At 39.2% G+C, this 24849-nt stretch overlaps 1 protein-coding gene across 3 annotated transcripts in view; it reads left to right on the top strand.

Moving 5' to 3' along the window:
- The first annotated feature begins 790 nt into the window (after nucleotides 1–790).
- Nucleotides 791–24849, top strand: part of SGCD (sarcoglycan delta) — a 630158-nt gene continuing 606099 nt past the window's right edge. For 2 of the 3 annotated variants that reach the window (XM_060765537.2, XM_067463658.1), the window contains exon 1: nucleotides 797–863. The gene's annotated coding sequence lies outside the window, so the exon portion shown is untranslated. Of the gene's footprint in view, nucleotides 864–20960; nucleotides 21037–24849 lie in introns of all 3 variants that reach the window. The other variant, XM_060765538.2, reaches the window with a different exon arrangement.

The raw sequence follows: 24849 nt of genomic DNA, 5'->3' as shown, positions 1-24849 counted from the left end.
AGCAGCTCTGAGGCCTCGTCGCCGACGTGGTCTTCTTCGTCTTTCCTTTTCTTCGTTTCCTTTTCGGTTGCCTTTTCGGCCCGTGAGGCGAGTGGGAATGGTGTGAATGCCGCCGCTGTTGCCTCTGCCAGCGAGGTCTCCTGGTCGCTGCTGGGCTGCGCGAGCAGGGAGCGAGGAGGGAGCCCGGGAAACGCAAGGAGGGGAGCGCGGAGCCTGAGGGGGAAGCCCGGCAGCGGAGGAGGAGGAGGAAGGAGGAAGGAGGGCGGCTGGCCAGGGCTCGGGCGCAAGGAGGAGAGCGGGGATTTCTCTCCTTCGCCTCTTCCGGCCGCCACGGCTTCGGCATCTCCCAAGCCGCGCTTCACCCGGAGCTGAGCGGAGGCAGCGCGGAGAGCCCCGTGCATGCAGCACCCGGCTGCCGGTCTCGCGCGCCGGCCACCATGCCCCGTCCTGAGGGTGCCTGAGGAAAAGGAGGAAGAAGAAGGGGAGGAGGAAGAGGAGGAAGAGGAGGAGGAGGACTTCTTCTCCTGGGAGCTGCCCAGTGCTGGAGAGAGGAGCCGCGGCCGGCCCGACCGCCCCGCGCCTCCACCGCCTCGGCCAGGGGCACCATGATCTCCTAGCCGGTTTCCCGCCCCCAGCCGGCTCTCGCCCTCGCTGCGGCCCTCTCCGCACCCCCGGTCCTCCCTCCCTCCCTCCTTCCCGCTAGCTCCGGAGGGAAGCGCCGCGGCTGAACTCGGGCGGCTTCTCTCCCCCCCCCCGAGCCCCCCCCCAAAACAGAGGCGCCTTCCCCCCCCCCCCCCCGGACGGCGAGGGAGGGCCAGCCGCGAACAGAAGCGCCAGAGCCAGCCTCGAAGGCCAACGGCAGGGTGAGCACTTCGGCGCCTGCTTTAGGCTGGGTTGGGGATCGGGGGAGGGTCGCAGGGTGGCCTTTTGCTGGAGGCATCTCTTCCCCATCTCCTCTTCTCGAACTGAAAGGGACCCTCCTCCTTTACCCCAGTTTGGCAGATGGGAGTAAGGGAAGTTTGGGGGCAATTCTGCAGCTTCGGTCGCTGGGAGCAGCTAGAGAAGTCCAAGCGATGTTCTCTCTCTCTCTCTCTCTCTCTCTCTCTCTCTCGTCTTTCTCCCTGCCCTTTCCTCTCCCTCTCCCTCTCTGTTTGGAGCGGTTCATCAGCTAGAGCGAGAGAGAGAGCGCGCGCCAGCAACCGGACGCGCGTGGCTCCCTCATTTGCATTCCAGGAGGGAGCAGCGGGAGCCTCCACTGCCCCGAGGGGCTGCTGTCATTCTCCCGCGGCATTTGCAAGCCCGCTGCTTCCCTGCCTTGCCCCAGTTTGCCTTTCAGAGAAAGGTCTTGATTCAGAAGTCTTTCCAGGCCATTTTTCCAGAGAGTGAGTGGAAATCGGGGGCATGCATGTTAGAGCACCACAAGTTACATAGATGGGGGGGGAGAGGGGGAGAGGGGGGGGAGGGGAGGCCATTGCAATAAAGTCAAGGTCCTAGCTGGTGTCTGGGAGAAGTGGTAAATTAGCTAACAGATTTGTCAGACTAGCAGAAATGTTGAGTTCTTGTGGCCGTTTTTTTTTTTGTGTGAGATCCAAACAAACATGAGGTCTGGCTGACACTGTCCACCAACAGGTGGTTTTTTAAGAGGGAGGAGAATGAGGGAAAGCTCCTTCTCTTCATGGGTGTGCTTAGGTGAAAACTGCCACCGATTCCTGTGGCTTTCAGGAGGAACAAATAGAAAGGTGTGACTCGCCTTCCCTCTTTAGGCATGCTGGGATGGACGTGTGCTGTCCAGAGATGTCACTTTCCTTGAGGGAACAGGGAACGTTCTGCTGAATCACTTTAATTGCCTCGGATTGGGTGACATGAACTTTGGGACAGCCAAAAGACCGTTTAGATTGAAAGGATAGAAGATTACACACCAGGGATTTCTCATAAATGTGTGTTGCCTTCGGGGAGGAAAAATGTTTTGCAACAGCAACAATCCTTCTGGGAAAATAATAGCCCTTCAGTCACAAAATCTCTCAACCATGAATGGCAAAACTTTGGATTGCTGGCCTTTTTGATAGCATACTTAATAATTTTCTGGTGTTCTTCTGAAGTTGTAGTTGATTCTAGCAGATCTCAGTGAAGCGTGACATTAAGGAAGTATTTCACAGCATTTTTCTTTATTTTGTTTTGGGAAAATAATATAGTAAGGGGGAGGGGGAGTGTGACAAATGTAGATATTTAAAGCAGTAGGAATGTGCACTGAAGTTTTCTCAGTCCAATTCAGTTTATCCCAATATTGCTTGGTCTTTATTTTCAGTTTACAGGCATGTTCACATTTATACCAAATTGTTTGGACTAAGTTTTGCCAAATGGCTTAGAGAGTTTATGTCAGAACTATACTCAAGCAAAGAAGAAATTTTGTAGAGGAATGGAATGGGAATAATCATATGAACTACATGATTTCCTTCATCTGAAAAGCCATATAAGTAAAACTGAGAGTACTGTTGCAAGTGTTCCACCCCAAAGCGTCTTGGCAATGTGATCTGTTAAGGGAACATTATTATTATTATTTTTTTGCTTGGCTTTAATATTTGAACACTGTATGTGGAATTAAATAGTATATTTTAGGCGCTTTACATCAAAAATTGATCTTATGTATTACACACACTTGCCGTTCTTTGGATCATTGGATGCAAGCAGATAAAAACACTATTGAGAATTGCAGTTTCTCTTTGACTTCAGGATGCAACACTATTTTTTAATAGCCCTTTTCAATAGAGCCGTGGTGGTGCAATGTGTTAAACCCTTTTGCCAGCTGAACTGCTGACCTGAAGACTTGAAGGTTGGTGGTTTCAATCTGCTAGATGGGGTGAGCTCCTCCCAGTCAGCCCCAGCTTCCCATGTGGGGCCATGAGAGAAGCCTCCCACAGAATGGTAACACATCCAGACATCCCCTGGGCAATGTCCTCGCAGACGGCCAATTATTTCACACCAGAAGCGACTTGCAGTATATTCTCAATTCACTTCTGACTTGGAAAAAATGTTTTGACTTAAGCAGAAGCTGCTCACACATTCCAACATTTATAATAGGGTCAATTCTTGAAATGTGTTGGATCACCATTAGACCAAGACCTTGGGTACTAGTTTGAGAAATGTTAAAGATTTATGTGGGTATAAAATAATGTAGCCCCAACAATACTTATTGTCAAATAGGTTGGCACAGTATTATGGTTTTAGCAGTGCTGCCCTTTATTGGGTTGCTGTAATTTTTTTGGGCTGTATGGCCATGTTCCAGAAGCATTCTCTCCTGATGTTTTGCCTGCATCTATGGCAGGCATCCTCAGAGGTTGTGAGGTCCTCACAGCCTCTGAGGATGCCTGCCGTAGATGCAGATGAAACTTCAGGAGATAATGCTTCTGGAACATGGCCATACAGCCCCCAAAACTTACATCAACATAGTGATTCCAGCAATGAAAGCCTTTATTGACATAATTTATGGCAATTTTGATGCTTTGGATTCATGACTCATTTATTGTTAAGATATGTGTTTAATTTGGGGAGGAGTCTGTCAGCTCCAGCTTCCCATGCGGGGACATGAGAGAAACCTCCCACAGGATGGTAAAACATCTAGGCATCCACTGGGCAACATCCTTGCAGACAGCCATTTCTTTCACACCAGAAATGACTTGCAGTTTCTCAAGTCACTCCTCACACACACACACACAAAAAAAAGGGGGGGGGAGAGAATTATTACATTGCTGAAGACTTCAGTCAGCTGCTTTGAAACCCATCTCTGAAGAAAGGCAGGATATAACTCATATAAATGAATAAATCATTGGATCTCAAGAATTCTCTTCATTTGAAGGTTGGCTAGGAGCTGTCTTGGACATGCACTGTTCTTGTATAAAACATCTAGTGCTTTCTGTAGGACTCATAATACAATTAAATAAAAACGAAAGGGACTAAAGTTTGCAACATTCATTTCATATAATGAAGAGGATAGCTGAATAGAAGAGTAACTTTCATTCTTCATATGGTAATATCTGAGAACTTATTCACATAACCATTCTCCATCCCCAATAAGGGAGACATGGTGGGATTTATTTATTCCCTGTGGATTCTGACATATTGGTTTTGTTTTTTTGTTGATGTCTCATGATCATTTAATGATAATTTTCTAAGGCATTGTGGAAAATTCTCTGGAATGAAATTGAACTACTACACATTTTGTGTTGAATATCTGGATAAAGTTACAAACTTCTGAAGAATGGTTCAGAAAGCAAAAACTGACTAAGGTTTTAGCTCATGGCCCTGCTCCAGCCAGGCTCAGACCTTTAACAGTGATCAAGCTTTGAGAAAAATCAGCCTGAAGTTGAAAGTGACTGAAATAAGAGAGAACAGGATGTCTGAATAGAAAATATGTTTTGAATAGCAGGATGGTTTACAATTTAATTGATTAGAATGATTACTACAGGACATTGAGACCAGAGAACATTGCATCTGTTAGACTAGATTCAATGAAAAAAAGGAGAAGCTGATCCAATGAGGTTTTATAGTTACAACTGTAAGTGGGAATTATGTGTCTAGAAACTGTGCCTTGCATAGCACTTGGCTTCCTTTTTTACCCCTTTCCATTTGGTGAGGGTTGGAAGAATGATTGGGAATTTGGGCCAAGACAATGAATTATCCTAGGATGCCACTTTTACATTGTATTATGAATTGCATTACTTTGAACTGCTTTGAGCATATTTGTCCAGCCATAAAAAATGGTGATGGTAATGATGATAGCACCTATACAGTGAAATGCACGATTTTGATCTACATATGGAATACACATAAAATATTCTATACATCTTTAGGGGGAATATTAACCCATTAGAAAAGAGTGACGATATAGTAAGTTAGGAATAGAGATACAATACCATAGAAGTTAGGGCCCTTCCACACAGTCCTATATCCCAGAATATCAAGGCAGAAAATCCCACTTCATCTGTTTTGAACTGGGCTATCTGAGTCCACACTGCCATATATTCCAGTTCAAAGCAGATAATGTGGGATATTTTTTTCAGCTGTGGGGAAGGGCCCCCAGCTTCCGCCTTGAATGTAAAATGTTCCCCTTGATATGTAGCAAGAATAAGGAAGACTTTGGATATTTATCAGAGTGGATATTGAAATCTGCTAACTCTATTGAGAAATTTTATGATGATATACAATGTGGATCCTTGTTGCATCATTCACTTGTTGCAAATACAGAGTTTCTGACATCCCTTTTTGCATGAGCAACACAATTGTATAGGTGCCTGAAAAGAATGAGTGATGAGATGGATTTGTCACTTCACAATGTTCTGAACTCCAGCTGGCCTGCAAAGTAACTTTGCTTTTCATTTGTGGAGGCAGTACTGGGAGGTGATCTGACATATTGGAGCTCTTCCCCATTTTCCATGCCAGTTTATGCTGTAGAGGGGCAACTTTGTAAGACCCATTCATTCCTTTGTCAATTTGTACTTGAGAGAGGTGGTAAAATTGCTGTAAGTGAGTCCTTAGACTAGATGCTCTAGCTGTAGTACACGTTTCTGCTCCATCATAAGCTACTTGTTGTTTTGTGACTGCTGGAAGGAACATGCTTGTCATTATTTCTTAAATGCTGTGGGCAATTGGTAATAAAAATCTGAAAAGACAGCAAGCCTCAACAGTGCCCAGTTTTAAAATGAAAAACACTTATTCTGGCATTATCAAAATAGTAACTGACAAGCCTGTCTTGTTGTTCTCTCTCTTTTTCAAAAGGAAAAAAACAGCCCTGTGACAGCATATTACTTTAGGGAGTATTAATGGAAAACTTGGCTTTACAGAATAACTGAAAATGGTTAAACTCATGGAAAACTTTGATCCATTGAATTGTTAAATTCTTATTTTTGGAATAAATACAAACTCTGGAGCTCTAAATTATTACAGATTAAAAATAAGAAGTGAATTATGCATTCTTTATATTTATTTGTGAGGCCTGAGTTTGGGAAACAAACTATTTATGTACTATAAATATGCATAAAATGTTTATTGATTTTTTTTTTAAAAAAAGGTTTCCTTTATGTCTGCTGTTGATTGTGGAAAGTCCCAGCCACACATACATCATGATGGAAACTTGCCATTTAAAAACGTCTAAGTCTATAGTCATGTTAAGATGATTACCCCCTCCATCATCACCAAATCTTTTACTAAAGTTTAAGTAAAATGTTGAGAAAGCTCTTGCAAATTCATTTGTTTGACTTGAATTCTAGAATACATCTATCTGGGCAGGAAATCCTGGGCTTGGTGTGCACTACTCTCAGCCTCACCCCGCTGGATGGCCACCCTTACCTTGATTGTCCTGTCACATCATAGCAGTGGCTGTGGAGCTCTAAAGTTGCTTGCATGAGTTGGAGAAAGGAAGGGGGCAAAAGAGGGGTGTATGGGCATTTTTGCAAACATCAACAATGGTGGCCAGAGATGACCAGGAGCCATTTGGAGCTCTGTGCCCACTGCTATGGCAACAACAGGATGACCAAAGTAGATGCCACCCCCCCCCCCCCAAACAGTTCCTATGCCTAGGAACTCAGGGAAAACTGCTTACACTATGCTGATTCTCACCCACCACAGGTTAAACTGCTCATGTATTAAACAATCCTAGTTATCTATGGGAGATACATTCCCCTGTGGATTCCTGAAAGTTTGGACAATAGCAAAACCTATTTGACTATATTTGGACTGAAAGCAGATCATAGATTAACACTGGAGTACCTAAAGAAATCCATAAAAATGGGGGGGGGGCTCTTGGGTAAGTTAAACAGTGAGTATTGTGTCTATGAATAAGGGCCATACTGTATGTATCTGAGATGATATTGCTGATTTGATACTAATAATAACCAGTAATTATTTAAATAATTTGTAGCATTATTGCTTGTTTGGTTTATCTCACTTTTCCTCTGAGGAGCCTAGGGGAGCATGCATGCCTCACACATTTTATCCTCACAATGCCACTGTACAGTAGCTTAGGCTGAAAATTGGTGACTGATTCAAAGTTGCCAAATGAAGGCTGCGATGGAATTTGACTTTGGATTTTCTGGTTTTTTGGCAAGACTCTGATTACTCCACTGATGTAAAATGTATTTAGGTACTGTGCTATATATTATAATAACTACAAATATATTTAGTATATTTCTAGTTTTTACAATATACATTTATTTATTGAGCCCAATGGAAAGGGATCTTCCTCCATTGGAATATATCCTTTCCTGCTTCTATGCCTTGCCCAGTGTTGTCATTGGTGATCCACCTCCACCACCATTCTGTTATTATATTAATAATAATTTTATTAAAAACAGAATAGTATAATGTATGGTCAAGTCCTAAGATTATACTATTCTGTTATTAAAAGATCATCCCCATCAACATAATTGAAGAAGCTCTCTTTTTTGTTAGCAAAAATGTAATGAGTATATAATGAATTTATAAGAAGTAACTTTTCAAGTTCTCTGTGTGCCTGGAACTTGAACTGTAACCTGTCTCATAGATCTCAATCATATAATAAAGAAGGGAAATAATTTTGGTCAATATTGATTTCTCAAACATAATGTTTAAAATCTACAGAAATAAAAAAAATCATAGTTTCAAAGACATTATCTCCATAATTCTTTTTCTCCCATGAAGAAAGCTGTTGCTTCACTACTTGTAGTCCCTTCAGAGATGCTTCCTTCAGGCTGTGTTGCAGAGAATTTTAAAGGAGATGTGGAGCTGGAAGAAAGAGCCTCTAAATTTTGTATTCGTTGATGTGTATTTGCATCACTTTGATGCATATGGATTACATACAGAAGTTTTGACAGGGACTTGTCAGTTTTGACACCAAACAATGGGAAGTTACTGGCATGTAGATCTTTTCAATATCGTAACTGGTTCTTGGGGGAAAATCTGATACTTTGGTGTCTAGGAGATTGCAACTTTCAGCCCTGAAAATTGATACGTTTTTCAGTTTTGAATATTTTCTGTAATCTTCTTTTGAGTTTAATTCTGCATATTTCTGTTCATGGTACATCTATATACATGTCCACACTGAGTTTTGTGGGCTTTGTTTTTTGCTAGATGGATATCAGATATTTATAGCATACACCTTAACAAATTTGTCTCGGTGGTTCTGACCAGGAAATAAAACATTTCAAAATTCCAGAATAATACTAAAGTACAGAGTAAGAAAAGCTTAAAGAAAAATCACCTAAAGCTATATAAAAAGCTGACAGAAAATGTAAACATGCCTGTTGCTTTTGAATGAAACCATTGCATTTTTTTAATCTTTGCCATTAATATAGAAGATAGGCAGAATGACAGACAAGGAAAATTGTGTGCTGTCTATTGAAATAGATACAGATGTTGCTTTTCTAAAGAACATAATGGATTCAATTTAGTAACAGTCAGAATCAAGACACCACCAATACTTTATGTAAACAACAGAATGAAAATCAACCCCCCCTGCTTTCCAGACTCCAGAGTTTCTGATATAAAACAGGGTATATGTAGAAGAGCGGGTAGCCTTCACCAATTTGTGTGAGACTAAGCCACATTGAGTTTGGTATGTCTTGCTTCTGAATATACATGTAAGGCTTATAATACCTATTATATCAGCCAGTTTTCCTATGTGATCGATTATTCATTGGTGGGCAAGTATCTTCAAGAGGTGGAAGATGTTTTGTTGTTGTTGTTCATTTGTTCAGTCATTTCCCACTCTTTGTGACTTCATGAATCAGCCCACGCCAGAGCTCCCTGTTGGTCATCACCACCCCCAGCTCCTTCAAGGTCAATCCAGCCACTTCAAGGATACCATCCATCCATCTTGCCCTTGGCCCCTCTTCCTTTTTCCTTCCATTTTCTCCAGCATAATTGTCTTCTCTAAGCTTTCCTTTCTTCTCATGATGTGGCCAAAGTACTTCATCTTGGCCTCTACTATTCTTCCCTCCAATGAGCAGTCAGGCTTTATTTCTTGAAGTATGGACTGGTTGGATCTTCTCGCTGTCCAAGGCACTCTCAGCACTTTCCTCCAACACCACAGTTCAAAAGCATCTATCTTCCTTTGCTCAGCCTTCCCTATGGACCAGCTCTCACATCTGTAGGTGACTATGGGGAATACCATTGCTTTAACTATGCGGATCTTTGTTGCCAGTGTGATGTCTCTACTCTTCACTATTTTATCAAGATTGGTTATTGCTCTCCTCCCAAGAAGTAAGTGTCTCCTGATTTCCTGGCTGCAGTCTGCGTCTGCAGTAATCTTTGCACCTAGAAATACAGTCTGTCACTGCCTCCACGTTTTCTTCCTCTATTTCCCAGTTGTCAATCATTCTTATTTCCATAATCTTCGTTTTTTTATGTTTAACTGCAACCCAGCTTTTGCGTTTTCTTCTTTCATCTTGATTAGAAGGCTCCTCCTCGCTTTCGGCCATCAAAGTGGTGTTGTCTGCATATCTAAGGTTGTTAATGTTTCTTCCAGCAATTTTCACCCTAGCCTTGCATTCCTCAAGCCCCGCACATCGCATGATGTGTTCTGCATAACAGTTGAATAGGTTGGGTGAGAGTATACAACCCTGCCGTATGCCTTTCCCAATCTTGAACCAGTCTTTTGTTCCATGGTCAGTTCTTACTGTTGCTACTTGATCCTTATACAGATTCCTCAGGAGAGAGATAAGGTGATTTGGTATGCCCATACCACCAAGGACTTGCCACAATTTTTTATGTCCCACACAGTCAAACGCTTTAGAATAGTCTATAAAACAGAAATAGATGTTTTTCTGAAACTCCCTGCCTTTCTCCATTATCCAGCAGATATTGGCAATTTGGTCTCTTGTTCCTCTGCCTTTTCTAAACCCAGCTTGTACATCTGGCAACTCTTGCTCCATGTATTGCTGGAGTCTTCCTTGCAGGATCTTGAGCATTACCTTACTGGCATGAGAAATAAGGGCCACTGTATGGAAGTTTGAGCAGTCTTTAGCATTTCCCTTTTTTGGTATGGGGATATAAGTTGACTTTTTCCAGTCTGATGGCCATTCTTGGGTTGTCCATATTTGCTGGCATATGGCATGCATCACCTTGACAGCATCATCTTTCAAGATTTTAAACAGTTCAGCTGGGATCCTGTCGTCTCCTGCTGCCTTGTTGTTAGCAATGCTTCTTAAGGCCCATTCAACCTCACTCCTCAGGATGTCTGGTTCAAATTCACTCACCACACTGTCAAAACTATCCTCGACATTATTATCCTTCCTATACAGATCTTCTGTATAGTCTCACCACCTTCTCTTGATCTCTTCAGCTTCTGTTAGGTCGTTGCCATTTTTGTTTCTTATCATGCCAATTTTTGCCTGAAATTTACTTCCAATGTTTCTAATTTTCTGGAAGAGGTCTCTCGTCCTTCGTATTCTGTTGTCTTCTTCCACTTCCATGCATTGCTTGTTTAAAAATAGTTCCTTATCTCTTCTGGTTAACCCCTGGAATTGCGCATTTAATTGGGCATATCTCCCCCTATCACTGTTTCCTTTTGCTTTCCTCCTTTCTTGGGCTACTTCCAGCGTCTCAGCAGACAACCGTTTTGCCTTGGTTTTCTTTTTCTTTGGGACATACTTTGTTGCCACCTCCAATGTCACAAACTTCTGTCCATAGTTCTTCTGGGACTCTGTTTACTAAATCTAGTGCTTTAAATCTGTTATTCACTTCGATTGAGACTACTAAATTGTAGGGTGTTTGATAAATCTTATTTCCTAAAAAACCCTCCAGAATGCTACACTATGTCTATATAATGTCTAGAATTGTCTATATAGTGTCTAGAATATGTCTAGAATTGAAAATAAATCACCACAATGAAAGGAACCTGAAAATCTTATTTCCTCTTTTAGGGAAGCTATCATTTATTTTCCTAAGCACGTGTTAAGGAAGTAATACTACCTTTTCTCTTTTCCTAACTTTTATTTTACCCTTGGTACATGGCATTTCTGTTTGTTTATAGCTATTTGTGTGCACCAAGTCAAGAAGGATACAGATTTTGCCAGAAACATGTGCTACTAAATTTTGTGGTCTAGATCATTCAGACTGAAAATTGCATAAGTGGATAGGAACAAAAAATGCCCCCACTGCTTACAAGGGGAAATTTATAAATTAATGAATCTTAATTCAGTTATATGAAAGTGGCATATTAATGTGTTATAGAAAATAGTATGAGCTAAGGAGCAGATAGAATCCTAGTACTGTTGAGGGGTCCAAGAGACCCTCAGCATGGTTGTTGACAACTTCAGATATATGTTTTTATTTTCATCTCCCTTCTAAAAATAAAACTATGCTTGTGAACAGAGAATTTATATATAGAGTTGGAGCTGTATTTTGCACACCTGCTGAAATCAGTAGGGTTTATATTCGTTATAACTAGAGATTTAATCACATGAGGCAGGTATACTAGCATTGGAGCTTCTTCACACAATGTTCTGTGCATTCTGCTCTCAGTTTGCCTCCCACCTCTCATGATTTTCCCATCACTAGCTATTAATGGGTAAGCCTATTAATGGCTCCCAATCCCACAATATTCCTGTCAGCTATCTTGGTGTGATGGGTCTCTTTCACACTGACATGAAGCAATCTGACGTCAGGAGCAGGATTCACATCCTCTCTCCTCCTTCCCCTCCCCTTGCTCTTCCTAAAGATTTTCTTCTCCTTTACATGTATCTTTGCCTGTTTTGGTTTTTAATACTGAAATTCAGCAACTACACTAAAAAAAAAAAAAAAAGCAACAGTAGCAGTACAGGAAGGCAGAATTATGAGGGTATGTGGAAGTACAATATGGGATCACAGAATGGTGAATTAGCACAATTGCATTGCTGAAGAGAGGTGTGATATCAAAGGTTCTCAATGCAGTATGTATCCACTACAAACCACAGTAATAGAATAGCAAGTTTGCATGATCAAGTTATTAATTTGAATCTAACCAATAAAGTTGATAGAAGAGCTCCAGCATTTGACTGTGTTCTCTTAAACTTTCATAAATAGTCATAAAATCATTAAAAGGTAAAGTTCCATTACCTTTTCTTTACATAAATATACACACTATTTACTTCTTTTCAGACACCATATTATTTTAAACAGAGGCTGGATGGCCATCTGTCAGGGGTGCTTTGGATGTCATTTTCCTGCTTCTTGGCAGGGGGTTGGACTGGATGGCCTACAAGGTCAACTCTATGATTTCTATGATTCTAAATAAAAGCTGTGTTCTGATAATTTGTTGCTATTGCTTGACACATGCATATTAATTTCATTGCATTGTAGAAGGCAGGCAGTGACTCTGAATGTATCTTAAGCTACAGATTTCTTTCAATCTAGTTTGTATGTATGATGCTTCCTTGTTAGAAGTGAAAGTGGATGTTATCATATTGAACTGATTATATTAATGACAAGGGAAACTCACTTCTATGATGGATTGGTTTTATCACTACTGGATAACAAGCTGTGTTTGTGTGAAGACTGCAGCTATCACTGCTTGAAGCACAGTGGAAAGAATAGATGTAGAGGCATAACTGTAAACTTCATTTGGCCAAGAGCTAATTAAAGGAGAGCTGCTTTGAGCTGTGGCTCCTTCTGTGATAAAAAGCTTTTCATAAAAGTCTGTCCCACTCCAATAACTTCTGAATCCTTTGAAAGAAATACATGGGAAATGGTCTTGGCTTTTCCTCCCAGCTTTTCAAATAAGTCTTCCTACCAAATGTAAGACTTAAAGCTTCCACCTGAAAATGGTGGTCTTTATATGTATAGTAGAGAAATTGTGAAAACCGTTCTTATAACAAGAAAAATTGTAAAACCAGATATGAAAGGCTTTGCCTAATTTGAAAAACAGGGTATAAGGGATTTTTCTGTGTAGTATTTAAGTGAAAACATTTCTTGCATATTTAGTCTCATGGTGCAATTCAAGTCTGTCCAAAGCTGAAGAGCGTTGGTTTCCTGATCCGCATGGCACTTTAGGACAGAGTACTGAGATCTGAGGAAAATCCTTACTCTTGTTAGCAGTATAGGGTTTTTGAAAAGACCTATTCCTATGGTTACTTATTTGCTGTCTTCCATGATAAAAACGAATTTTAATAAACTGTTTTCCTTTCTGGAAAGTTGGTTCAGTATTCTTTTGAAACACAATGGAGTCCATCAAATAGTGGGCACTATTGGGGAAATGGATGCATCCGGTTCCCCACCCCCAGTATTCTGTGTACCCCCCCAATCTGTTCTATAGGACTGAGCTGGTACTGGTGGGTGGGGTAGGGAGCATGGAAAAAAAATGAACACGCTCTATGTTAGATGGACCTTACATGATATGGGCTTTATTCTGTAATCAGTAATGTCTGTATGATCTAGAAATGATCTAAAAATGTCTAGAATCTCTACCCCCTCAAGTGTAACTCTATAGTCAACCTCTGGTGGTAGTTGACCATAGAGCCAGGTTGGAGGACCTAGAGATTTTCAGAGAGAATATATTAATCAAAATAATAAGCAAACAATCAAGCTTCCTTGGTAAAGTCTAATAGTGACTGTATCAGATTCCACCTAGTGATCTGGTAATTTTATGTCAGTAAGGAAATTTGTAATCCATTTAGTAAAAATATGTGAAATATTCCAGCATAAACATTTGCCTGGGGCTACAGTCTGAAAATAGTTTTGATGGGAGGAATAGAATTACTTCATCAAAAGGAAATTGCATCCTGTTTACTAAATATGTTGTCAGTGAAGAGAGGAAATATTTTTAGTACTCATAGCAAGAAAACAACCTTGTAGTGCCTTTTAGGGATTTAGTGATCTATTTAAAAAGGCCTTACGTATGTCAAATAACATTGTTGTGCCTGAGGCAATCCTGCATATAAATGGAAGTATGTGTACCTAAGCTAAAGGTGGGGAGCAGGGAAGAGAGAGACCGAGACTTCCCCATATATAGTTACTCTCCAGAGACATAAGCTGCCACAGGTAAATGATACATGATAATGAAGGCTATGAGAAATCAGTTATACAGCTCCTTTATTTGCCTTGCTGTGTTTATTGTTTACTGTGAAGTGTGAGGAAGAGAAGACATTATGGACTTTGCTTAATCACTGGAGTTGAAACTGAATCTAGATTGCACAGAAGTGAAAATTATGAAGTACTGCTTGACTGGTTAGCATTGGTTTGACGGAGCTTTGTAATGGTAAATACAGGGGACTCGTGTGTGTTCCAGGGAATTCCAGTACAAAAAATATGCTTTCCAAGATCTGGTTCCAATATATCCATATTCTAGGTCCTATTTGATCTTGATTCAGTAGGTAACAGAAGTGCCAAGAGGAACTTTTATTAGTGCTACTCATTGTACATACTGTGTACATTGTAATACTGTGGTATTATCTAGGCCTGGGGGTTAAGTTGAGTGTAACATTAAATTTGTGGTAGGCGTGTGCGTGTGTATGTGTATGTATGTGATAGGGTATATATCTTTCCCTTCCATAATCAAGACAATATTTTCCCTATGTCTTACTTTCATATTCCCTTTGTTTTCATTGAGAAGGTACTGAATGTGGTGAAGCACTGTACGTAGAGTTACATTTGAAATCAACTGAAGGGTTGCAAACTATATAAATGTCATTGATCTTCTCTTAACTAATACTGATTAGTGTGGACATATTTAGGGAGTCTTTTCACATTTGTACTGGATGCCTGCTAGTTCCAGTCCTATTTCATGGTAATGGCACAGGGTTTTTTAAAAACATATTTTGTGGGTGGTAAATTGAGTGCTGATAGAGTGGTGGTTTGCTCTTCAAGAAGCTGTCCAGTGCTGGCCCTGTATTTTGGATAGCAGTTTTAAAGTTTGAACTAAAACCCTGAACAGAATAATTGTCTCACTGATATTAGTTATCACTGCATTTCATCCAATCAAGTAGCCAATAACAGTTTCTTTAAAAAAAACAATTAAGTATGAATGACTCAGACTTGAATTTTATGACTTCTTGAACAGATGCAAACTATAGTCTCAGTGGATAGAGCAAGGACACCACTCCAAATGAGATCCCATTTTTTCTTAGACTGTGAACTGTTTTTAAGTGGTTCTGTCTAGAACAGAGGAAGCTAGAAATACATTTCAAGGTTCAATATTCAATAAAAATAATAGTTTCAAAAAAGAAGGGAAATTTGTGCATCATTTCTGCAGCTTAAAGCTTAAAATGGGGAGAGAAGAACTAGGGGATGCAGGCAGTTATAAGGCTACCAGATTTCTTAACTGTGGATAGGAGATCATAAACACCTTATGACTAAGTAAAATGAAGAAATTACAGAAAAAAGCAACACCTTAAAGATTAACCAGTGTGTTTTAGTACACAATTTTGTGAATTATAAACCACTCTAAGTCTCTTTGGTAGATGGGGTGGGATATAAAATAAAGCTTCATTAATTCATTCAGTTATAGCCTCCTTTTTAAATGCAAGTGAAGAAGTGTTGTTTCATGGGTCAGTTTCACCTTATGCCTCTGCTTAGTTGTCTTCTTCTGCCAGCACATTTTAATTGCTAATCATGCTGTCGTAGTTGGTTTACTAGAAACACCATTTTACAAAACTCTTTACAAAACTCTATAAACTATAGTTAGGAGGTGTCCATAGACAGAGAAACATAATTTAATCTGCTGAAATTATTAGTTCTAGAAATTAGAACGTGGATCATTTAATTGTGAGTGGCTAGCAGCACATATTGTGAGTGGCAATCAGCTCTTAGTTACCTAATCATGGTTAGATTTGACAGCCCTAGATCTTTACTCTATGCTCTTATTGATAAGATGCAAAATTCAGGGTATTTCTGGTTTATTCTGAACCAGATACAATGCTAAAGAAACATAGCCTGTAGTTTGTTTATTGTGAATCCAAGGGTTGTTCTGTGACTTAGTGTCTGTTTTCAGAACAGAATATAACCCAAAGAAATCTGGTCCAAGAATTAGTATTTGTCCCCCTTCTGCTACAAGAAAGAACAATTGGGTAGCATGCACCAGAATGTTTCTTGTACTTAATAAACCAGAGGTCCCACAGAGCTCTGCTTTATTGTAACATGTGAACGTGGCCTGCATGTGTGTACCTGATTTTTTTAATCTGTGCTCTCATATGAACCCTCTATGTGTATTCTGTATCATAATGTAATATAGATTAAATAATTTAATAATCCACCCCTCATCATCCTCCAAATGTCTGATGACAGAGATATATTTGCACCTGCCTCTAAAAGGCAAGCAGGGATGGGGCCTCCTGGTTTGTTTTATAATAAGCACCTTTTGTTCATAAACTCTTCATGACCTTATGCTCCAGAACAAATGGAGGTATCTGACTTGTGTCTCATAGAAACATGGGGCAGTTAACTAATTATCTTTCTTTTAAAAAGTAGATAAAAATTAATATTGATGCCAGATGCCATCAGTGAAATTAGTACTTAATCTTACGATATTGTCATATCTAACGTTTTGCTTGCAAGCTTGGTGTCTGTGGTGAATAATAAAGAGCCATCGATTTGTTATGAGGTAAATTAAAAAGGAGCCATCGATTTGTTATGAAAGTATTTGCTGTCTCTTTATGGTGAAGTGTGTATTTTCATGGGGCTGCTGAGATAAAATAGGATCATTTTATTTAAAATCTTTTGCAGCATAGTTTTTTTTCTTATTTTAAACATAATGAAAAGGAGAGGCAGCAGGACATTTCACCTGTCTCACACAAAATTAGGTGATAATTTCCACTTTATTTCCTGTTTCTCACTCCTTTATTGTTTCTGACATTTACTGTACTGCTACTGCACAGCAGTGGCTAAAAGACAAACAATTGTCTCCTTCATAGACCAGTCTCAAAAAGCATGAGCCATCTTAGCTTCTAAAGTACCATAGAAAGTAATATTTATAAAATTTTAGTCCATATAAAATAGAGTTTTCTAGCATGATTTTAATGTGAAGTTGATCTCATAAACAGAAAAGAATTTCCAGTTATAATAATTTTTTGGCAAATATCTGACTTTAAGGTAAAGGTAGTCCCCTGACATTAAGTCCAGTCATGTCTGACTCTGGGGTGTGGTGCTCATCTCTATTTCTAAGCCGAAGAGCCAGCGTTGTCCGTAGACACCTCCAAGGTCATGTGGCCGGCATGACTGCATGGAGCGCCGGAGCGGTACCTATTGATCTACTCACATTTGCATGTTTTCGAACTGCTAGGTTGGCAGAAGCTAGGGCTGACAGCGGAAGCTCACGCCGCTCCCTGGAATCGAACCTGCGACCTTTCGATCAACAAGCTCAGCAGCTCAGTGCTTTAACCCACTGCGACTTTATTGCATCATTAATACACCATTGCATGAATTCATTTAGATAAAAAGCCAAAAGAAAAAAAATTCAATTTAAAGCATATTCCACACATAGTTAATGAGGTGCTTTTGTTCTGTGACAAAAAACTTGTGAGCTGTTATATAAATGACTTAATGTATAGTCCTTTATACGTTTTCGTTGTTGTTGATGTTCCTGCTCTTATGTGCCTTAAAGTTGACTGTGACATATGGTAACTGTTATTGGGTTTTCTTGGCAAGATTTGTTCAAAGTAGCCTTCCTCTTGAGCATTAGAGCAGTGGCTCTCAACCTTTTTCTTGACCATGGACCACTTGACCAGATACCACTTTGACAAGGGGCCAGTCTCCAACATTAGTACCAAAAGGGTTATGAATCAGTTTTTGATCAACTTTAGATTCAGTTTGGTTATTTGGGATGCAGATTCAGAAAATTACACTGGATAGACCACATCAGCTTTAGTTTCTGATACAGAACATATGCCATCTAGTAGTTGCCATCCGCTCACCCACAGAAAACCATATTTAATAATCTAGAGCTAAAGTGGTCTATCCAATGACATTTTCTGAATTAGCACCTCAAACAACCCCAGGAACAGGCCTAAAAAAAGACACCAAGGCACCCTTGCTTCCAGGTACTACATGGAATGGCTCCACTCAGGGGGAGAGAGAAAGAGGAGAAACAGCATGCAGGAGGCTTGTTGTCACAGCTTTTGTAGGTGCAGCCTCTCCCCTCCCGACATCTCTGTTGCATCAGCACTATAGGAGGGTTTCGTGAGACCAGTTGTTCTTCTTGTAATGGTGAGGTCGCAGACCATATTTTAGTTCTTGGGGACCACAGGTTGGGAATCACTGTTTAAGAAAGTGCAAGTTGTTCAAAGTCACCCAATGGGCTTCCATAGCTGAGTGGGGATTTGAAGTCTACATTCCCAGATTCCTAAACCAACACTCAGACCACTACATCAAGCTGATTCAAATAATATGCTTACTTTAAAATATGCTGATTCACAAGAATCCATTTTTGTCTCAATTAGACTAGACACATTGGATCAATTGCTACATTGTAAATCGGCACTTATGTAAACCTCATTGCTTCAATGGGTCTGCTTTCTGTGGAGCTAATGATCGGATTAATCCTTAATGTCCTAAGTTAATTCTTCCCTACAAAGTGTTTTTTTAAAATATCATACATAAGTAAGCAACCTGACAAACATTCTGAATACCAGAAAACAGACAATGTTTGTTAAATAGTGTTCCCCAGTTGCATTTGAAATAGAAGTTGGATCTATATTTCTATAGAATCCATTTACTAACTCCTCAGAGAAAAGAGAAAGAGAAAAAAGAGAAAAAAATCCAATTTTGTTCTTTCCTGTGATGTGCTACCTGGGAAAAGCTGATATTTTCAAATTGAAATAATCATTGAAATATTGAACTCATTGAATGGTCTATTTATATATAATTTCATAAGTTTATCATAATAGCCAGATCCTATGCATATGCACTCAGAAATTCTACTAAGTTCAATAGATTTTATTTCTATAAAAGTATGAATAATATTTCAAATTCATACAATTCACAGATTCATCATAACTGTATTTCTTACATGGACCTCCAGTATGGTCTTTTCTTCTTCACTCTGTACAGGTTGAAAGTCCTGAATGAGGTTGCACTTCAAAGACATTGCATAGATCAATCATTTGACCAAAAATGAATACATGAGAAGTAAGTGGAAGATTTTTAAGCAAAGTGACTAAAGCAAGAGTGACCCCGGCACCAGTGGAGAAGTTTTCTTTTCCCATAAGGACTTGGAAGAGTAGCTGTGAAGGATTTAGACAAGATCCTGAAGTGTAAAGATACTTCACTGACTGCTAGGATAGACTATTCCACACTCCTATGAATAAAGCCTGAACAAGAAAAAAAAGCTGGTTGGAAGAAAATCACGCGTTTAAGGTGTGGTGTTGGAGGAGAGTTCTGCAGATACCACTGACTACTAAAAAGGCAAATAAATGGATCCTAAAACAAATTAAACCTGAATTCTCCCTAGAAGCCAAGATGACAAACCCTATGCTGTCATACTTTGGCCATGTCATGAACAGTGATGTGACCCACCAGAAAATATGATAATGGATAGCAAATAAAGTGGAGAGGAACAGGCAAGGAAAATAGCATTCCAGATGGATAGACTCAATAAAGGAAGCTATGGTCCTGAGGCCTCTTCCACACTGCCCTTGTATCCCAGGATCTGATCCCAGATTATCTACTTGTCCCAGGTTAACTGGCAGTGTAGACTCATATAATCCAGCTCAAAGCAGATAATGGGGTGACTTGGAGATCTCTTACTCTTAAGTGACCTTATATGCTATTTGATCCAATTGGGGGATAGCCATGTTGACCATGTAGCAAAATACAAGAAAATACAAAATCCACAAAACATCAATATTTTGTTTGGCCAACCAAAGGGCACGTACACATAATTCTAGCATTTGAAGCTTCACTGGCTTCTTCAGTAGGTAAAATGTTAAAAATCATACAGGAGAAGAAATGTGATGATGTTCCAGATTCACAGTTCTCCATGTTATCACAGTTGTTACTTCTGTTGTCAGTTAAGATGGTCTAGAGGGATGTCCATATCGGCAGATGTAGCTGGGACAAAGGGCAGTAAAATAAAAGCAATAAAGTAACAAATCTATTAGCTGCAGCTAAGTGGCTTCCATTGAGATCAAAGCAATTTGTCCCATGAGAAGCTGTCTGCTTCATAGGCAGAGAACAAGAATTTCTCAAGTCTTTATTTTGTTACATCTGGAGAAATGTTTAGGTGCTATATGGGTAAAATGTGCAAGTTGTAGTCCATGCTTGTATGATGTATTTTGTGCATTTTGGTTGGTCCAATAAATGTATCATTTTTTGTATTTTGGTTGTTCCCAGTGAAGGAGCTGTCCAAGGTGATCACCCCACTAACATTAGAGTCAGTATCCTCTGCTAGAAAAATAAATTTGAAAGCAAATTTCTGTAGCTAGAACTTCACACAGAAAGTAGGCACTGAAAGTTTTGTACAACTGAACATGAATGATAATTGAATTTCCACTGGTAGAACTATTCCCCCCTGTACTGTCATTTCAATGAACTATTCTATTCTCAGTGCAAAAGGTCTTGTCCTCATAGTAAGAATGACTTGAGGGTATGTCTTACAGTTCATTGATGAGGTGGTAGAACTTTGATTTGTATATCAAATGATAGCTTTTCTGTTATCTAAATTCAGCATTTCTCAGGAGTTGCTTCAAATAAATTTGAATACTGCCTTTGGCAGTTCCCATGTAAATGTGGCTTGAAGCAAGGTTGAAATAACTAATTGTTAGCAGTTTTATAGAAGTAGGTCACTGGACACTGTTATAACACTGTGATCAGATTCTAATCTGTTAGTCATTTTTTGCTACCAAGATGCAGACTGAATACACAATATGTCCCAGCCAGTAGAAAGTATCATCAATTGCCTCAGGTTTCCCTGGGTTTCATGAAGTTATATAAATAAAGAAAGTGTTGCAGTGGCTTTTCACACAGCAGGACTGATATTGGCAGTGGCACATTGTTAAAATGAAGAACTGTCTATCTTATTACAGATAATGCGAGACAAACTACATTTTCTGCTTTCTGACAATACACTCTCCAGAAGATAAGACCCAGAGAGAGTTATGTGTGAGTTTACAATCTCTTAAACTTTTTTTTTTCAAAAACTACTATATTTTAGCATTATTTCTGTTTGGGAAGAGAGGGAACTGGGAAATGGGGAGTGGATCTTTTTTTAAAAAAAAACTGAGTAGTAGAGAATAATTTCATATGACAAATATTTCAAACATAGGAAGAGGTTCTGTGAAATCTGTGTTCATGGGGAGGAAATGTCACCAATTGATTTGCACTGGGTGAAAAATCTCTCACCATTTCTATCTTCAATTTTTGAAAGTGACTTCATCCCAGACTGTTGTTTCTATTGCAAATTATAGTTGTAAAGTCTGTTAGTTTAAAGACTACACACTTAGTTAAGACATTTTTATGACAGGGTTTAGACATTACAATCCAGAAAGGACAGTAGGGAGACCTTTACTTTTAATTGTGAGAATGAGCTCTGATAGGTTTAAAAACATGGCCTCAACTGCTCTTTTTTTGCTTGGAGTTGTCTGAGTCACTAACTTAGAAATGTATGCCCCCATGCAAAAAAAACCCAATTGCACCTAGAAGTCATGTTGTGCTTCTCAGTTGGTTGCTCTATTTCCAGCTAAGCTTGGAATGCAGTTTAAGGCACTGAAACAGCTGTTAGGGTCAAATGCAGCCTTTGGGCCACCAGTGCTACTGTTAAAACATTTTAGAACTATCAGTTTGTATGCCTCCCACCACTCAATTGTTGTTTAGATGAACATATATTTTATGCAATTTTTTTCTCAGATCAATAGCAATCCTAACACATTTCCTCCTAATTCTTTTTAATGGTAGTGCCTGTATTGCCAGATAACATTTTACCTGTTAACTAAAGTAATACTATTATACTGTAGATGCAGCTGCATGTGGTGTCTTCTTGATTTCTATATCAGATCAATGAAATATCTGCATGATCTTTGGAATTAATGTGTTTAGTGTATTTTACAAATCAGTAATTCATAGAGCAAGCATGCAGAGCATTTGCTATTCCCTCTTTACAAAGGGGTGTTGTTGTTGTTTTTTTGGGAAGGGTGGGATTGAACAATCTTGAAAGGCTAAATCAAAAATTGGAACATTTGTATTTGATCATCACTTCAGATTGTCTTTATAGCAGTTAAGACTTTATCACATCGTTCTGTGCCTACAGTGAAAATAACTGTTTGCTGTCTGCACAACCAAAATACAACCGTTTTTAGCTTTCATGCTAGTTTTCCTGGAGACAAATGCACCCATGATCTCTGACTCTTACATCACACCTGCGTTTATGCTTGTGTGTGCATGTGTTATGTTTTAGTTTGGCTATGTCCTGCCTTATGTATCCAGGGTAATTTGTGTCATTCAATCGCTCAGTTGCTTTTCTTCTGTTTTCCCCAGCATCATCATCTTCTCCAAGCTTAATTTGTAATTTGTGAAAGGATGTAAAAATGGATTAAGACAATATTATAAAATACATTTTACAAAGCAAACATGTGAATAAGTATTGAAAATTACTTTTGTTTTGACATTTTGGATTTTGTTCCATGCTTAGTTGCTCTGTAGGTCATTTGAAGAAGATTCTGTATTGGTCATTTTACAGATGGGCTGAAGTCAAGAGTATATTGTTTCATGTCTTACAGTATATGCATTATAAAAGGCCTTTTAAGAGGGCAACTTGAAAGACAGTGTAGTGGGTGTTAGGTCTGCTTGTTGGCTTGCCAGTGAGTAGATCTGGGTAGTGACAATGTTCATGAAAACCCACCATTTTGCTGAATGTACGAACTCCTGTTCAGATTTGAATTCTTTTTTGTTCATGAACTTCATTACTATGAAATGTTAGCTTAGGAAATGTCATCTTTAATTAACTTTTCTAGAGATTTCAATTAATATCACAAAGAAAGATGAAGGGAAAATGAAAGGAAGAAAATAAATCTCTCATTTGTATAGAACTGCACCAAAAATGATAGTAGACATTGACCCAACTGTAAGTTAAAACCAGAACTACATCAAATGGGTTATTTATTTTTCAAAACAGAGGTCCTGCTGATTTCCACAAGGAGGTAACAAATCAGAAACAATTATAGTATAAAAATCTGAGCACTCCCAATTCCTATCAGAAACAATAATGAAGCCAGAAAATGAATGTAACCATCTAGGAACTGTAATAGTTTTTTAGGGGCAGTGGCCAAAATTAGGACAGACGAACCTTCATAAGGGCTTTATCTGTGAATTCCTATTCAAAGAATGAGAAAACTCAATATAAGGAAATAAATGCTATTTTTAACAAGTTGCTTTGCAAGATGCTAAGAATTTGGTGCCAGAATAACACTTTATCCTGACAGGTAATTTTAATATATGGACAGCAAGAGTTCTGAGAACATGATTTGTCTTTGTCTAGGAAATACATCTAACACCTAATTCTTACAGGACTTTAAATGCAGCTAGATTTTGGAGAGCAGGGCAAAGCCCGTAGTTAGGTGCAGCTCGCTAAGTGGTCTATCTGAAGTAATAATGACAGTGACATTCTTAAAATGCAACTGTTTATGGAGACGTTAATAGTCTGTTTAAAGCTTTACTCCTAGATTGTCTCTTGTTGATTAAACATTTGAAAATTGTGTTTCTAATTATATGTGTATGTGGGATATGAATGAATCATCCAAATCTCTTGAACAGAGCCAGTTAGCTATTATTCTAATTAAGAGGATCTTTCTAGTGCTGCCAGTCTAGAAAATAATGTTTTGAAAAGTAGTTCAGGAGGATGAGAGCATATAAATAATTGGTTTATCTTTGGCATTCATTTTCTTGTAACTATGTATTTATGAAGTTCCTTCAGTGGATTTGGTGAAAGTTATTATTTTTCTTTTTGCATAGTTGTTATAAATTTGTAAAGGTACAATCAAATATAAAGTATTTTTGAGATATTAACATTTTACTTTTTAATCTGATGCCAAGGGGAAAATGTTGCCACTGTTAATTTTTGTTCCTGGCATATATACTTGTGTATAAAGACCTCATCACATTAGGAAATACTCTGTTTCTGAGATAGATTGAGGACGATTTCCAACGGGTGTCATCACGTAACATTTACCCCAACCCATCGGTAGTCCGTTGACATTTGTCTTCAAAACATGATTAGCAATGATACGACTTGTCTTCATGGGGTGTGCCTGTTGGGTGGGGTCTCGTGTTCATGAAAGAAGTGGCCACCATTTCTGTTTCAGATGTCAAACGAAAAAGATCTCTGGGATTAAGGAAATCAGGAGTTGCCACTTTAACTCACTATGTGTGTGTGTGGAAGTTTTTACAGAATCTGCAGAATTTCTTTCTTCGTTATATCTGTATTGGAGCATCAGATGCATATTCATGACAAAAGTGGCTGCCATTTCTGTTTCGAACATTGAAGGAGAAAGATCTCTAGGATTAAGGAAATTGGGAGTTGCAACTTTACCTCTATATGACATATATAATTGTTTACCAGAATCTGCACAATTTCTTCCTTTGTTATATCTGTATTAAAGCATCAGACTCAAAGAAGGGGATTCTCCAGAATCCTAGTTTTGCTACTTTCTTCGAGAGATGTAACTTGGTAATATATCTCCTGCCCTGACTTTCTCTCCCCAGGCCACATTGAGAGTCAGCAGCTAGGTTGGGCAACAAGGAATTGCAGCAGGAATGCTGGTTCCGATAGGTGCCGGGTCACTAATTGGCAGGAGATGGTCTTTATCTTATTTATTTATTTATTTACTTTGCTTATATACCGCTGTTCTCAGCCCGGGGGCGACTCACAGCGGTGTACAACATAGAAGAGCAAGGTTCAAAAGTCAAGACACAATCTCAAAG

Source organism: Anolis sagrei, chromosome 2 (genome assembly GCF_037176765.1).
Source record: "Anolis sagrei isolate rAnoSag1 chromosome 2, rAnoSag1.mat, whole genome shotgun sequence".
In the NCBI taxonomy this organism is placed as follows: Eukaryota; Metazoa; Chordata; class Lepidosauria; order Squamata; family Dactyloidae; genus Anolis; species Anolis sagrei.
This window is presented reverse-complemented; position numbering and strand designations above follow the sequence as displayed.